General features: G+C 36.9%; 1 pseudogene; it reads left to right on the top strand.

The window, feature by feature from the left end:
* The first annotated feature begins 885 nt into the window (after nucleotides 1-885).
* LOC102140785 (large ribosomal subunit protein uL10 pseudogene) lies at nucleotides 886-1,661 on the top strand (annotated as a pseudogene).
* The last annotated feature ends 15,476 nt before the right edge of the window (nucleotides 1,662-17,137 follow it).

The raw sequence follows: 17,137 nt of genomic DNA, 5'->3' as shown, positions 1-17,137 counted from the left end.
AAAGTTATTTTAACATTTAAATTATTCCACAAGAAAAAACTTTTGAGAGTCATGAAATGTCTGGCCACTGCTCACTATATCTGAATTGAATGCTCTAGCTGTGTATACTGTAAGCAGGAAATAATGCCTAACACAACAGTTTATTAGATAGTAGACTCAGTGTTTTCGGTGTGCACTGGTGGATGGATTTCTTTATCTCCTCTGGGAGGGATAAGATCCAAAGGTTAGAACAGGCTCAAATAAATTCAGTTCAGTATGTGTGGTCTCTTCTGAATTATCCCAAAGCCTTACTGTCTAGCTTCAACCATGTTCCCCTACTTCATGTTATCTTAATTATATATCTACGAAAAATTGGAGAAAGTAGTATTCATTTATTTGTAAAGACATTAGAGATTCTGGACATTAGAGGATGCCTGGAGCACAAAAGTACAGAAGAATATAAAGATAATCATTTATATAGGTCACCTATTGTTATGTTTGTCTTGTCACTCATCACTTTCCACATCTTCACATGTACCACATATTTTCAAGAAATAAAGAAGATAATATATGTTGATGTTTTTGTTTATATATTTTCCCCCAAATACCTTAAACATGACTTGCTATCTTATACTTATCTTTATATCTAAAAATAAAAGAACTCCTCAGGCATGATTTTATACAGTGTGGCTAAAATGTAGAAATGGAGTCAAGGAAGCTGAAACACTTCATAATTAGGTAAATAACGACAGATTAATTCACAGTGATGCCTATTATACCGTAAAAAGTAAGAAGTAAATTTATGTATTAGATTTGCTAAAATGTGACCAACAAGCCTCTTGCCAGGTGTCCTGATGAAAGTGATATTGTCTTTAAACCCTGCATGGCAATCCCTGATACACCTCCATGATATCTAGGCAAGACAAGACAACCTGGAAGTCCAACCACTTCCTTAAGAGCAACCAACTTTTAGATGATTATCCAAAATGCCTCATTGTGGAAGTGACAATGTGGGTTCCAAGCAGATACAGGTTGGCATGTACTTCTGAGGGAAGTCTGTGGAGCTGATGGAAAAGAACACTATAACACACAAGGCCATCTGAGGCCATCCAGAAAACAACTCAGCTCTGGAGAAACTGTTGCCTCATATCTGAGGGAACATGGGCTTTGTATTGACCAAGGAGGACTTCACTGAGATTAGGGACATACTGCTGGCCAATAGGTGCCAGTTCATGTCTGTGCTGGTGCCATTGCCCCACGTGAAGTCACTGTGCCAGCCCAGAACACTAGTCTGGGGCCCAAGAAGTCATTTTTCTTCCAGGCTTTAGGCATCACCACTAAAATCTCCAGGGTCACTATTGAAATCCTCAGTGATGTACAGCTGATTAGGACTGGAGACAAAGTGGAAGCCAGTAAAGCCACACTGCAGAACATGCTGAACACTGCCCACCTCTTCTCCTTTGGACTGATATCAAGAAGGTGTTTGACAACAGCAGCATCTACAACCCTTAAAGTCCTTGACATCACAGAGGAAACTGCATTCTCACTTCCTGGAGGGTGTCCACAATGTTGCCAGTGTTTGCAGATTGACTACCCAATTAGATGTTAATTCTCTGATGACTAAAATCAAACCTCAGCATAGTATATCATCTAAAGCAGACAATCCAATAACTATTTGGTGAATAAGGGCGCTAACATTTTTTGTGGCAGTGGTAGCACTAGAGACATGGGCAAAGAGCCTACATTCTTTAAATGGATTCCAGGACTAATCTTTACTTTGCAGCAAAGGAAGTGTCAGGTGTTTTAGATATAACTAAAGATGTCCCTGGTTTTGCCTAATCTTGATTATTCTCTTTTTTCAGTTTGCTTTAAGTTACATTTGCTTTCCTTTTTCCAGTGTCTTATAATTCCAGTGAAAGTTTATGTTATTGATTTCAAATTCTTATTTTTTTTTAATTTATTTATTATTATTATTATACTTTAAGTTCTAGGGTACATGTGCATAATGTGCAGGTTTGTTACATATGTATACTTGTGCCATGTTGGTGTGCTGCACCCATCAACTCGTCAGCACCCATCAACTCGTCATTTACATCAGGTATAACTCCCAGTGCAATCCCTCCCCCCTCCCCCCTCCCCATGATAGGCCCCGGTGTGTGATGTTCCCCTTCCTGAGTCCAAGTGATCTCATTGTTCAGTTCCCACCTATGAGTGAGAACATGCGGTGTTTGGTTTTCTGTTCTTGTGATAGTTTGCTAAGAATGATGGTTTCCAGCTGCATCCATGTCCCTACAAAGGATACAAACTCATCCTTTTTTATAGCTGCATAGTATTCCATGGTGTATATGTGCCACATTTTCTTAATCCAATCTGTCACTGATGGACATTTGGGTTGATTCCAAGTCTTTGCTATTGTGAATAGTGCCGCAATAAACATACGTGTGCATGTGTCTTTATAGCAGCATGATTTATAATCCTTTGGGTATATACCCAGTAATGGGATGGCTGGGTCATATGGTACATCTAGTTCTAGATCCTTGAGGAATCGCCATACTGTTTTCCATAACGGTTGAACTAGTTTACAATCCCACCAACAGTGTAAAAGTGTTCCTATTTCTCCACATCCTCTCCAGCACCTGTTGTTTCCTGACTTTTTAATGATCGCCATTCTAACTGGTGTGAGATGGTATCTCATTGTGGTTTTGATTTGCATTTCTCTGATGGCCAGTGATGATGAGCATTTTTTCATGTGTCTGTTGGCTGTATGAATGTCTTCTTTTGAGAAATGTCTGTTCATATCCTTTGCCCACTTTTTGATGGGGTTGTTTGTTTTTTTCTTGTAAATTTGTTTGAGTTCTTTGTAGGTTCTGGATATTAGCCCTTTGTCAGATGAGTAGATTGCAAAAATTTTCTCCCATTCTGTAGGTTGCCTGTTCACTCTGATGGTAGTTTCTTTTGCTGTGCAGAAGCTCTTTAGTTTAATTAGATCCCATTTGTCAATTTTGGCTTTTGCTGCCATTGCTTTTGGTGTTTTAGACATGAAGTCTTTGCCCATGCCTATGTCCTGAATGGTACTACCTAGGTTTTCCTCTAGGATTTTTATGGTATTAGGTCTAACATTTAAGTCTCTAATCCATCTTGAATTAATTTTCGTATAAGGAGTAAGGAAAGGATCCAGTTTCAGCTTTCTACTTATGGCTAGCCAATTTTCCCAGCACCATTTATTAAATAGGGAATCCTTTCCCCATTTCTTGTTTCTCTCAGGTTTGTCAAAGATCAGATGGCTGTAGATGTGTGGTATTATTTCTGAGGACTCTGTTCTGTTCCATTGGTCTATATCTCTGTTTTGGTACCAGTACCATGCTGTTTTGGTTACTGTAGCCATGTAGTATAGTTTGAAGTCAGGTAGCGTGATGCCTCCAGCTTTGTTCTTTTGACTTAGGATTGTCTTGGAGATGCGGGCTCTTTTTTGGTTCCATATGAACTTTAAAGCAGTTTTTTCCAATTCTGTGAAGAAACTCATTGGTAGCTTGATGGGGATGGCATTGAATCTATAAATTACCTTGGGCAGTATGGCCATTTTCACAATATTGATTCTTCCTATCCATGAGCATGGTATGTTCTTCCATTTGTTTGTGTCCTCTTTTATTTCACTGAGCAGTGGTTTGTAGTTCTCCTTGAAGAGGTCCTTTACATCCCTTGTAAGTTGGATTCCTAGGTATTTTATTCTCTTTGAAGCAATTGTGAATGGAAGTTCATTCATGATTTGGCTCTGTGTTTGTCTGTTACTGGTGTATAAGAATGCTTGTGATTTTTGCACATTAATTTTGTATCCTGAGACTTTGCTGAAGTTGCTTATCAGCTTAAGGAGATTTTGGGCTGAGACAATGGGGTTTTCTAAATATACAATCATGTCATCTGCAAAGAGGCACAATTTGACTTCTTCTTTTCCTAACTGAATACCCTTGATTTCTTTCTCTTGCCTAATTGCCCTAGCCAAAACTTCCAACACTATGTTGAATAGGAGTGGTAAGAGAGGGCATCCCTGTCTTGTGCCAGTTTTCAAAGGGAATTTTTCCAGCTTTTGCCCATTCAGTATGATATTGGCTGTGGGTTTGTCATAAATAGCTGTTATTATTTTGAGGTACGTTCCATCAATACCGAATTTATTGAGCGTTTTTAGCATGAAGGGCTGTTGAATTTTGTCAAAAGCCTTTTCTGCATCTATTGAGATAATCATGTGGTTCTTGTCTTTGGTTCTGTTTATATGCTGGATTATGTTTATTGATTTGCGAATGTTGAACCAGCCTTGCATCCCAGGGATGAAGCCCACTTGATCATGGTGGATAAGCTTTTTGATGTGTTGCTGAATCCGGTTTGCCAGTATTTTATTGAGGATTTTTGCATCGATGTTCATCAGGGATATTGGTCTAAAATTCTCTTTTTTTGTTGTGTCTCTGCCAGGCTTTGGTATCAGGATGATGTTGGCCTCATAAAATGAATTAGGGAGGATTCCCTCTTTTTCTATTGATTGGAATAGTTTCAGAAGGAATGGTACCAACTCCTCCTTGTACCTCTGGTAGAATTCAGCTGTGAATCCATCTGGTCCTGGACTTTTTTTGGTTGGTAGGCTATTAATTATTGCCTCAATTTCAGAGCCTGCTATTGGTCTGTTCAGGGATTCAACTTCTTCCTGGTTTAGTCTTGGAAGAGTGTAAGTGTCCAGGAAATTATCCATTTCTTCTAGATTCTCCAGTTTATTTGCGTAGAGGTGTTTATAGTATTCTCTGATGGTAGTTTGTATTTCTGTGGGGTCGGTGGTGATATCCCCTTTATCATTTTTAATTGCATCGATTTGATTCTTCTCTCTTTTCTTCTTCATTAGTCTTGCTAGTGGTCTGTCAATTTTGTTGATCTTTTCAAAAAACCAACTCCTGGATTTGTTGATTTTTTGGAGGGTTTTTTGTGTCTCTATCTCCTTCAGTTCTGCTCTGATCTTAGTTATTTCTTGCCTTCTGCTAGCTTTCGAATGTGTTTGCTCTTGCTTCTCTAGTTCTTTTAATTGTGATGTTAGAGTGTCAATTTTAGATCTTTCCTGCTTTCTCTTGTGGGCATTTAGTGCTATAAATTTCCCTCTACACACTGCTTTAAATGTGTCCCAGAGATTCTGGTATGTTGTATCTTTGTTCTCATTGGTTTCAAAGAACATCTTTATTTCTGCCTTCATTTCGTTATGTACCCAGTAGTCATTCAGGAGCAGGTTGTTCAGTTTCCATGTAGTTGAGCGGTTTTGATTGAGTTTCTTAGTCCTGAGTTCTAGTTTGATTGCACTGTGGTCTGAGAGACAGTTTGTTATAATTTCTGTTCTTGTACATTTGCTGAGGAGTGCTTTACTTCCAATTACGTGGTCAATTTTGGAGTAAGTATGATGTGGTGCTGAGAAGAATGTATATTCTGTTGATTTGGGGTGGAGAGTTCTATAGATGTCTATTAGGTCTGCTTGCTGCAGAGATGAGTTCAATTCCTGGATATCCTTGTTAACTTTCTGTCTCGTTGATCTGTCTAATGTTGACAGTGGAGTGTTGAAGTCTCCCATTATTATTGTATGGGAGTCTAAGTCTCTTTGTAAGTCTCTAAGGACTTGCTTTATGAATCTGGGTGCTCCTGTATTGGGTGCATATATATTTAGGATAGTTGGCTCTTCATGTTGAATTGATCCCTTTACCATTATGTAATGGCCTTCTTTGTCTCTTTTGATCTTTGATGGTTTAAAGTCTGTTTTATCAGAGACTAGTATTGCAACCCCTGCTTTTTTTTGTTCTCCATTTGCTTGGTAAATCTTCCTCCATCCCTTTATTTTGAGCCTATGTATGTCTCTGCATGTGAGATGGGTCTCCTGAATACAGCAGACTGATGGGTCTTGACTCTTTATCCAGTTTGCCAGTCTGTGTCTTTTAATTGGAGCATTTAGTCCATTTACATTTAAGGTTAATATTGTTATGTGTGAACTTGATCCTGCCATTATGATATCAACTGGTTATTTTGCTCGTTGGTTGATGCAGTTTCTTCCTAGCCTCGATGGTCTTTACATTTTGGCATGTTTTTGCAATGGCTGGTACCGGTTGTTCCTTTCCATGTTTAGTGCTTCCTTCAGGGTCTCTTGTAAGGCAGGCCTAGTGGTGACAAAATCTCTAAGCATTTGCTTATCTGTAAAGGATTTTATTTCTCCTTCACTTATGAAACTTAGTTTGGCTGGATATGAAATTCTGGGTTTAAAATTCTTTTCTTTAAGAATGTTGAATATTGGCCCCCACTCTCTTCTGGCTTGGAGAGTTTCTGCCGAGAGATCTGCTGTTAGTCTGATGGGCTTCCCTTTGTGGGTAACCCGACCTTTCTCTCTGGCTGCCCTTAAGATTTTTTCCTTCATTTCAACTTTGGTGAATCTGGCAATTATGTGTCTTGGAGTTGCTCTTCTCGAGGAGTATCTTTGTGGCGTTCTCTGTATTTCCTGGATTTGAATGTTGGCCTGCCCTACTAGGTTGGGGAAGTTCTCCTGGATGATATCCTGAAGAGTGTTTTCCAACTTGGTTCCATTTTCCCCCTCACTTTCAGGCACCCCAATCAGACGTAGATTTGGTCTTTTTACATAATCCCATACTTCTTGCAGGCTTTGTTCATTTCTTTTTCTTCTTTTTTCTTTTGGTTTCTCTTCTCGCTTCATTTCATTCATTTGATCCTCAATCGCAGATACTCTTTCTTCCAGTTGATCGAGTCGGTTACTGAAGCTTGTGCATTTGTCACGTATTTCTCGTGTCATGGTTTTCATCTCTTTCATTTCGTTTATGACCTTCTCTGCATTAATTACTCTAGCCATCAATTCTTCCACTCTTTTTTCAAGATTTTTAGTTTCTTTGCGCTGGGTACGTAATTCCTCCTTTAGCTCTGAGAAGTTTGATGGACTGAAGCCTTCTTCTCTCATCTCGTCAAAGTCATTCTCCGTCCAGCTTTGATCTGTTGCTGGCGATGAGCTGCGCTCCTTTGCCGGGGGAGATGCGCTCTTATTTTTTGAATTTCCAGCTTTTCTGCCCTGCTTTTTCCCCATCTTTGTGGTTTTATCTGCCTCTGGTCTTTGATGATGATGTACTGATGGGGTTTTGGTGTAGGTGTCCTTCCTGTTTGATAGTTTTCCTTCTAACAGTCAGGACCCTCAGCTGTAGGTCTGTTGGAGATTGCTTGAGGTCCACTCCAGACCCTGTTTGCCTGGGTATCAGCAGCAGAGGCTTCAGAAGATAGAATATTGCTGAACAGCGAGTGTACCTGTCTGATTCTTGCTTTGGAAGCTTCCTCTCAGGGGTGTACTCCACCCTGTGAAGTGTGGGGTGTCAGACTGCCCCTAGTGGGGGATGTCTCCCAGTTAGGCTACTCAGGGGTCAGGGACCCACTTGAGCAGGGAGTCTGTCCCTTCTCAGATCTCAACCTCCGTGTTGGGAGATCCACTGCTCTCTTCAAAGCTGTCAGACAGAGTCGTTTGCATCTGCAGAGGTGTCTGCTGTTTTTGTTATTGTTTACTGTGCCCTGTCCCCAGAGGTGGAGTCTACAGAGACAGGCAGGTTTCCTTGAGCTGCTGTGAGCTCCACCCAGTTCGAGCTTCCCAGCAGCTTTGTTTACCTACTTAAGCCTCAGCAATGGCGGGCGCCCCTCCCCCAGCCTCGCTGCTGCCTTGCCGGTAGATCACAGACTGCTGTGCTAGCAATGAGGGAGGCTCCGTGGGTGTGGGACCCTCCCGGCCAGGTGTGGGATATGATCTCCTGGTGTGCCTGTTTGCTTAAAGCGCAGTATTGGGGTGGGAGTTACCCGATTTTCCAGGTGTTGTGTGTCTCAGTTCCCCTGGCTAGGAAAAGGGATTCCCTTCCCCCTTGCGCTTCCCAGGTGAGGCAATGCCTCGCCCTGCTTCAGCTCTCGCTGGTCGGGCTGCAGCAGCTGACCAGCACCGATCGTCCGGCACTCCCCAGTGAGATGAACCCAGTACCTCAGTTGAAAATGCAGAAATCACCGGTCTTCTGTGTCGCTTGCGCTGGGAGTTGGAGACTGGAGCTGTTCCTATTCGGCCATCTTGCTCCGCCCCCTCCTGCACTCTTTTTTTTTTTTTTTTTTTTTGAGACGGAGTCTTGCTCTGTCACCCAGGCTGGAGTGCAGTGGCCAGATCTCGGCTCACTGCAAGCTCTGCCTCCCGGGTTCATGCCATTCTCCTGCCTCAGCCTCCTGAGTAGCTGGGACCACAGGCGCCCGCCACCTCGCCCGGCTAGTTTTTTGTATTTTTTAGTAGAGACGGGGTTTCACAGTGTTAGCCAGGATGGTCTCGATCTCCTGACCTCGTGATCCGCCCGTCTCGGCCTCCCAAAGTGCTGGGATTACAGGCTTGAGCCACCGCGCCCGGCCCAAATTCTTATTTTTAATGTAGACATTTAATATGTGTTATACATTTCCCAAAAGCATTGCTTTAGCTAAATTCCACAAGTTTTGAGAAGCTGCTTTTTTGATTTTCATGCATATCAAACTATTTTCTAATTTCTCTTGTAACTACTTTGACCCATTGGCTGCTTAGAAATGTGCTATTTAATTTTCAAGTTATTTGTGGATTTCCTGGATTTTCTTTTGTTATTGATTTATAATTTTCATTGTGGTTGGAGAGCACACTTTTTGTTATCTAAATTCCCTTCCATTTTTTGAGGCTTGTTTTATGACCTAACATGTAGTTTATCCTGGAGAATTCTCCATCTACACTTGAGAAAAATGTGTATTTTGCTGTTGTTTAGTGGAGTGTTCTACAGATGTCTGTTAAGATTATAATTGTTTAAGACTTTTATTTCCTTTTCGATCCTTTGCCTAGATGTTTCATCTATCAATGAATGTGTGGTATTGAAGCATCCAGCTATTATGATTGTTGAATTATCTATTTTTCTCCTTAAGTCTGTAAGTTTTTGCTTCATGTCTTTTTGGGCTCTGTTGTTAGGTGCACATATGTTTATAATTATTATATTTTGGATAGATTGATTCTTACATTAATTTTAAATGTTGTCTCTAGTAATAATTTTTGCTTGAAATCTGTTGTGACCATTGCCATTCCAGCTTTCTTTTGGTTGATGTTTGCATAATATATTTTTTCTTTCATTTTATTTCAACCTATTTGTATCTTCAGATCTAAAGTTTGTCTTCTGTAGATAGATATTATATTGAGAGATCATGTTGGGTTTTTAATCCATCCTGCAATCTCTGGCTTTTGTTTGGAATGTGTAATCTATTTACCTTTAGTACAATTATTAACAATTTGGAATATGTATCTGCCATTTTGCTATTTGCTTTTGACATGTCTCTTTTTTGTTACTTTATTCTTCCATTACAGCCTTCTTTTTGGTTGAGATATTTTCTATTGTATTATTTTAATTCTCTTGTTGTTTATTTTACTAAATTTAAAATTGTATTTTCTTAGTGGTGGCCCTAGGGATTACAATAATTATCTTCATTTATAATAACATAGTTTCATTTTATACTAACTTAATTTCAATAGTATACAAAACCTTTGGACATATAGTATATAGCTTTATACTCTCCTTCCTTCTTTTGGCTGTTATTGTCATACAAATTACATGTTTATGTTTTTGCACCAATCAATACAGATTTAAGTATTACCTTATCCAGTTTTTAAATAAAATCAGTTAGAAAAAATATGCACAAAAAATACATTAATACTATTTTTCATATGTGCAGTTTAGTTTTGCCAGTGCCCTTTATACCCTCATGTTGATTCTAGTTGCTATCTGTAATGTCTAATGGGGCTTTTTTTTTTTTTTTTTGGCCTAAAGGATTCCCTTTAGTATTTTTTCAAGGGCAAGTATGGCAAGTATGTTAGTGATGAGTTGTTTGCTTTTGTTAATCTGGCAATGTCTTCATTTCTCCTTCAATTCTGAAGAAGACTTCTGCTAAATATAGAATTCTGGTGTACAGTCTTTCTCTTTCAGTACTTTAAATATGTCGGTCCACTGGTTTGGCCTCCACTGTTTTTCATGAGAAATTAGCTGTGAATCATACTAAGTATTCCTTGTAGGAGATGAGTTTCTTCTTTCTTGCTGCTTTAAAGATTGTCTCTTTGTTTTCCAGTTTCGACAGTTTTCATATGATATGTCTCAATGTGGAGCTCTTTGAGTTCTTTCTACGTGGGGTTCACTGAGCTTCTTGGATATGTAGATTACGATGAAAGCATAATCTACATTTTTTTTACAGGTTTGACTACCAAAATTTGAAACTTCCCTTTAAAAACTGGGAAGTTTTTGGCTAAATTTTTCAAATATTCATTTTGCCTGTCTCTTTCTCTTCACTTTCTTGAACTCACATTATACATAGTTGGTATACTTTGCTGTATTTTGCAGGTCTTTGAGGCTCTGCAATTCTTTTCATTCTTCTCTCCATTCTTTTATCTTTCTGATTTTCAAACTAAATAATCTCAATTGGCCTCTGTTACATTCACTGACTCTTACTTCTGCTAGCTCAAGTCTGCTATTGAGCCTTTCTAGTGAATTTTTTATTTCCGTTATTCTACTTTTCAAATTCAAAATTCATTTTTTTTTTTCTGGTAACTTCTTTCTTTATTTATATTCTCTGTTTGATAAGACATCATTCTCCTATTTTCCCTTATTTTTTACATGTTATTTTCTGTAGTTCTTTGAGTATATTTAAAATAATTGACAAAATTTTTGTCCAATAAATCCAGTGTCTGGGCTTTCTCAAGGACAGTTTCTATTGATTGGTTTTTTTCCTGTGTGTGGGCCATAGTTTATTGTGTCTTTGCATGTTTTGTAATTTTGTGTCAAAAACTGGACATTTTAAATAATGTGACAACTCTGAAAATGAGATTCTCCCTCTCCTTTGTGTATATTATTGCTACTGTCTATTATTGTCATTTGTTTATTGAGTTTACTGAAGTAATTCTGTAACATCTGTAAGTTTTGTTGAGGCAAGATTCAAGCTTTTTCCTCCTTGGATATATAACCCCCTGATTACTGCAAACCTTTGTTTAATTTCCAAAGTTCTGAAAAAGTTGGTTTTTTATAATTTTACCAAATTTTTGTTGCTTTTTATGAAATCTTTAACTCTCCATTGTTACTTACATTGTCTATTCTTAAGTTGGAAGTTTAGATCCTTGGTTGTAGAAGATTTGTTTTGTTGTTCTAATATAATCATTTAAAGCTACAGATTTGCCTCTAAGCACTGCTTTGTCTAGGTACCACACATTTATATATATTGTGTTTATTGTAATTTGCTTCAAAATATTTACAGTTTCAATATTGAGTTCCTATTTAGTACATGTGTTACTTTGAAGTACCATATTTAATTTCCAAATACTTGGGGATTTTCTAGATATTTTCTGTTACTGATTTTTAATTTTATTCCACTGTGGTCACAGTACATACTTTGAAAACCTCAATCTTTCTGAAATTTACTCAGACATATTTAATGACACAAAATATAACTGATTCTGTTCACCATTTGATGTATACTTGAAAATAATGTGTATACTATAATTATTTTATGTCATATTAGTGTTCTGTTAAATGTCAATTCAAGTTTCTTGTGTAGACTTTTTGTATTTCTTCAGATTTTCTTGGTCCACTTGTTCCATAAATAAGGGAATGAAGGGTGTTACAAATTTATAGCCATGCCTTTTAGGTTTTGTGTTGCTTCTGTTACTTCCATCAGTTTTCGCTTCATAAAAGTAAGTGCCTTGTTTTTAAGTGCATACATAAATAGAATTGTGTTATTTTGATGAATTACCCATTTCACCATTTAAAAACTGCCTATCCTCATCTCTTATAGTACTTTCCTCTTGAAGTCTACTTTTTCTCATATTAATATAACAGTGGTAGTTTTCTTAGGCTTATTGTTACATGCTATATCATTTGCCATTCCAATACTTTCTAACTATTTACATTTTTGTATTTGTAGTGCACCTCTTATAGATAAGATAGAATCTGGTTTTGCTTTTTTACAGTCCAACAAACTGTGTCTTATTTGGAGTGTTTAGTTTTTATGTATTTCATATAATATTTATAATTAATTCTACTTTCTTTTTGTTTTCTATTTCACTCTTTTATTTTTGATTCTCAGTTGTCTCTTTACTGCCTTTTGGGGATTAGCTGAAATTTTTAAGTATTCCATTTTATTTTCAATATTGGAGTCTTAGTTACATGTCTTTTTTATTTCTTTAGTTTGCTCCTGGGTTAGCAACATATGTTCTTACAAAAAAGATATTTAGAATCCATATTATACCACCTAACAGTTCACAACTGACCATTCATAATTCTCATTTCTCACCAGATACTTCATATTTCATACTTCTCACTTCATATTTCATACAACTCAACTCTCAATTCACAAAATGTATTAACCTCACAAGAGAGTAATTGCATTTACCTTTTATCCCATTTTTATGCAAATGTTTTCATATCTTTTATTTCCACAAACAATATAAACCCCATCTTCAAATGCCCTTATTGTGCTTTAAAATAATCAGTTGTTTTCTGAAGATATAATGAGGAAAATGATCATTTATATTTATCCATCTATTTACCATTTCTGGACATATTATCTCTTACCTATAGGATTGAGTTTCTATCTTACATGATTTATCTTCAGCCTAAAGAATATTTAGAATTTATTTTAGTGTAGATCTTTTATGACACATTGTCTAAATTTTTGTCATTTGAAATGTCATCATTTTCTCCTCATCATTTTATTTTTTCAATATTTTATTATTGAATGTTTCAAACATAAGTGGTTAAAAGAATTTTACAGTGACTACTAATGTGCCTATCAACTACAATACAAAATTAACATGTTACTATGCCTATGATAGCCTATTTATCTATCCAGAATTCTATCTATATATTGTCCATTTTATTTCTTTATGCATTTCAAAGCATGTTGCAAGTTTCATCCTCAGTTTTCCAAGATAATTTCACTGAAATTGACTTGTAGGATGTCCATTTTTATTCAAAATTTGTATCTGTGTTCTCTGGATTAAAATTTTTCTATTGATTGCCTTAAGTTCAACAGCTCTTTCTTCTTTCATCTGTCTCTATTCTGCTGTCAACCTATCCAAAGAATTTTTACTTCAGAGATTATATTTGCCAATGATAGAATTTGTTTGGAGTTTTTTGTCTCCATTTCTTTCCTGAGATTCTGTAAGATCTTATTTTTTTTAATTATTCATACACATTTTCCTTTAGTTCTTTGTCTTCTAATCCAAAATCTGAAGGATGCCAGGCTTTGGTTCTTTGTTTACTTCTTTTTTCTTCACAGTTTATACATATATACACACACACAAACATCTTTGAAACTTTGTATTACGTGCTAGACGTTGTTAATTGTTGTTCATATTTACATTCTATTATCCTCATCTGAAGAGTGTTGATTTTTGTTATCATGGAAAATTCAATTACTGGCGGGTTACCTTAAAATTGCATAGATTTATTTTCTAATGCGTTGTTAAGGTAAGTCTATAAAAAACTCAAACTCTTTCTCAAGTGGATCTAATTTCATAATACTTGACCTCCAAATTCTGTCTCCCCGTGGGTCCTAAGGTTTTAGTCTTTGTTGGGGTGGGAATAGGAGAGGAAAAGTTAAGAACTTGTGTCTTTGATGGGTACGCACGGTTGTAGTGAACTGTGGGGAACTTCTTATCCTTCTTGCTGGGCTAGACTTCTAACATGAAAAGTATCTCCCCCAAATGGTTTTTTTTTTTCTACAATCTTTTAATGTCCCCTTCATCTAAAATGGTGAATTAAAATCAACCAACTCAAAAATTTTAAGAAGCAGCAATATTAAATGTATCACCTAAGTTTAAAGAAATGTTCACAAATAAAGAATGAATTGGCTTTGCAGTAGAAACTCACATATACAAGATCCACAGGAACAAGAATCTCAATAGCTATTAATAAAGTTATTAGCTTGTTTAAAAAGAGAAAAAATATGAAGTCTTAGGCTATGTTAATAGACACATAATATTCATATCAAGGGAGGCAGTAACCCTGCCACACATGACATTGTCAGGAGGTCATGCCTGATGGTATATGTACTTTACTGGACTTTGCATTTGAAGAACAATATCAAAGAGTTAACAAATGCTTAGGATAATTAACTAAGATAATGTTCTAGGATATTATGCTAGAATAAAGGAATAAATGATTGAAAGAACTATGTATTTCACCTTACAGAAAAGATAAAGTAGGGGTGTGATGGGGCAAGATATCTGACTTTAAGCATTCAACCTTTCAAAAGATTGTCATGTGAAAGATGAAAGAGTCTATGGCATACTGCTTCAAAAGACAGCTCGAACTAATAGATAAATAAATGACAAATTATAGCTCAAGGTATGAAAGAATTATATAATCAGAATAGTATACTAATAGTAAAGTAGTTTTCAAAAATGACTTTCCTCACAAGTACTTAAAAAAAAAAAAAAAAGAACATATTCCTTCTCCTAAACTTCCATGTCTCTCCTCCTAAATTTCCATGCCTTTGTATGTGTGGCAGGCTTTCCAAAATATCTGGGGAGATGAAAAGAATATGCATATGGCTGTGCGCGGTGGCTCACGCCTGTAATCCCAGCACTTTGGGAGGCTGAGGTGGGTGGATCGCCTGAGGAAGGGAGTTGGAGACCAGCTTGGCCAGCATAATGAAACCCCGTCTCTACTAAAAATACAAAAATTAGCCCGGGGTGGTGGCGCATGCCAGTAATCCCAGCTACTCGGGAAACTGAGGCAGGAAAATCGCTTGAACCCGGGAGACAGAGGTTGCGGTGAGCAGAGATCGCGCCACTGCACTCCAGCCTGGGCAACAGAACAAGGCTGTCTCAAAAAAAAAAAAAAAAAAAAAAAAAAAGAATATACATTATAGAAATTCAAACAACTAAGAGTGAAAAGTGGATACTCCGGTTTTAAAACATTTTCAGCTTCTCTGCTGTGTCACTCAGTCACTCTCAAACTTGACTTTCTCTTCTTCCCTCTCCGGACCAGTACCAACAACCATAATAGCAAAACACAAGCCGTTAAAATCAATTCCTTTCGCATGTTAACGCAGATAAACTCAGTTACCTCCTCCCAAATACCTAAGAACTCAGCTCCAGGGTAACTCAGAGAAGGTGAAGTTGATATGATTTTTTGTAAAGTCTGAGGAAGCTCTTCATCAGCTCTTCCTCCCAGATTGACAGGATAAGTGGTTTTGGTCTTGTGGTCACACATGTAGCAGAACTGTTTTAGATCTTTGAAGAAAAATAATGATGATAGAAATGGTTCTAACTGCGTCTGAAACGCAATACAAACTGACAAAGTTTTCCTGTCTTTCATATATATCAAAGAAGTATCTCTATTGAGTGGTTATATTTTATTAAAATTGGTGTTTTTTAGACTCCAGACTAATGAATTTAGGGTAAAATTAAATACCATCAAGGGATTCAGCAACTCTCTGTTGGTGGCAGTGGCATTAAAATCACAGTTATGAACACGCTGATCTAAGTTCAGGTCTAGCCAGATGAAGTCCTATGACGTTGTGGTACACAAACTGAACTGTACTGGGAACCAGAAGACTTGGAATAGTGTCAGTTCTTCCACTATCTCAGAGATCTTATAAAGTAATCACTCTTCTAGGGTCTGTGTTGTACCACCTTTACTACATCAGTTTCACATTTCCATTTGTCTACCTATATTCTCCCAAAAACCAAAGGAAGCTGTGGTTCGTTACAGGGAAACAGTTGGTATAGTAGAAAGTGCATGAGCTTTAGAGTCAAAACTGAGTTATAGTCTAATGTCTATCTTTAGTGTAATAAAAATATAACCAATTATTACTTTGCCTCATGGTTATGAAAATTAATGGAAATATTACACATGAAAGTTTTGATGTGAAAAGTCAGTTTTATAGACTATAGAATCAGAAAAAATAGATTGCTTAAGTATTTGATTATTGAGATAGGGACTTGAATCCAATCAAACTTAAAAGAAATCTGAGCCTTTAAGATAAAACCATTTCAAAGGGAACATCATCCATAAAAATCATAGATTATATGAAAATATGACATAATTTTAATTACACTGCTTATAATGTCAATTACAATTACATTTTTATTTATAATGATTCTTTATTATATAGCAGAGTACATCATTAGCAGTTCTAATAATGACAATTAGTCCACTTTGCTCTTTAAATTAATACATTCTTTCATTGCTAGGGTTCAGTTATAATTTGTCAAAAGGGTGAAATGACTATTTCCAGTTTGCCCTGGAAATGTTGCTTTGTAGAAGATAAACATTTTTCAGTTCTGCTGAACTATGTTCCACTATATTACCAGAGTCTAAACCACCAACTTCAATACTGAAACCCAAGTTGAGATTATTAATTTAAACCATAGTTCTTGTTCTTCCTCATATTTTGGATGGATAGAGTCACATAGATGTTTATTCTTCCCATGAAAGAGGATACTAAACACTTGTTCAGGATGGGAATCTTGGCCCTTTTTAAAGAGTTCCCCTCATATTTCCACAAAATAAAAGAAAAGTCTAATCAGCAAGGAATTTACAACAAAATAAGTCTCAAACAACCTTCGGCCTAGTTCCTACCATCAGGTGCCCACTGCATGATCTGACCATTCTTACACCTCTATTTTCATTTTCACTGACCATCCGATGCTTCCTTTTCAGGACTATATAGAAAATGAGGACCACCATACACAAATGACTAAGAATTTTTAAAGCTTGTCCTCTAAACCAGAGCACCTCAGCTTCATTTTAACGAGAATGCAGAGTTCTCAAAAATAATTTTATTCTTAACCCTTTTAGAACATTCTGCCATATGGCTCCATGGATTATTCCTTGATGTCTGTTACTCAGTTGTTATTTTGGTCACTCACATCTTACCTGTCTGATTATCCTCGTGGGAAAGTCTCCTTCTGTCCCCTAGGATGTGTCTCTGAGCCCCCATCTCTTCTTTAATGCAGGCATCTTGAGTGATGACATATATTCCTTTATCTTTAGCTACCATTAGACAGGTCAGAGTTTTTTGAGGTATAGAAACTACACCAATTACTTTTAACAGAAAAAAGTTAAACAGA

Source organism: Macaca fascicularis, chromosome 12 (genome assembly GCF_037993035.2).
Source record: "Macaca fascicularis isolate 582-1 chromosome 12, T2T-MFA8v1.1".
NCBI lineage: Eukaryota > Metazoa > Chordata > Mammalia > Primates > Cercopithecidae > Macaca > Macaca fascicularis.
This window is presented reverse-complemented; position numbering and strand designations above follow the sequence as displayed.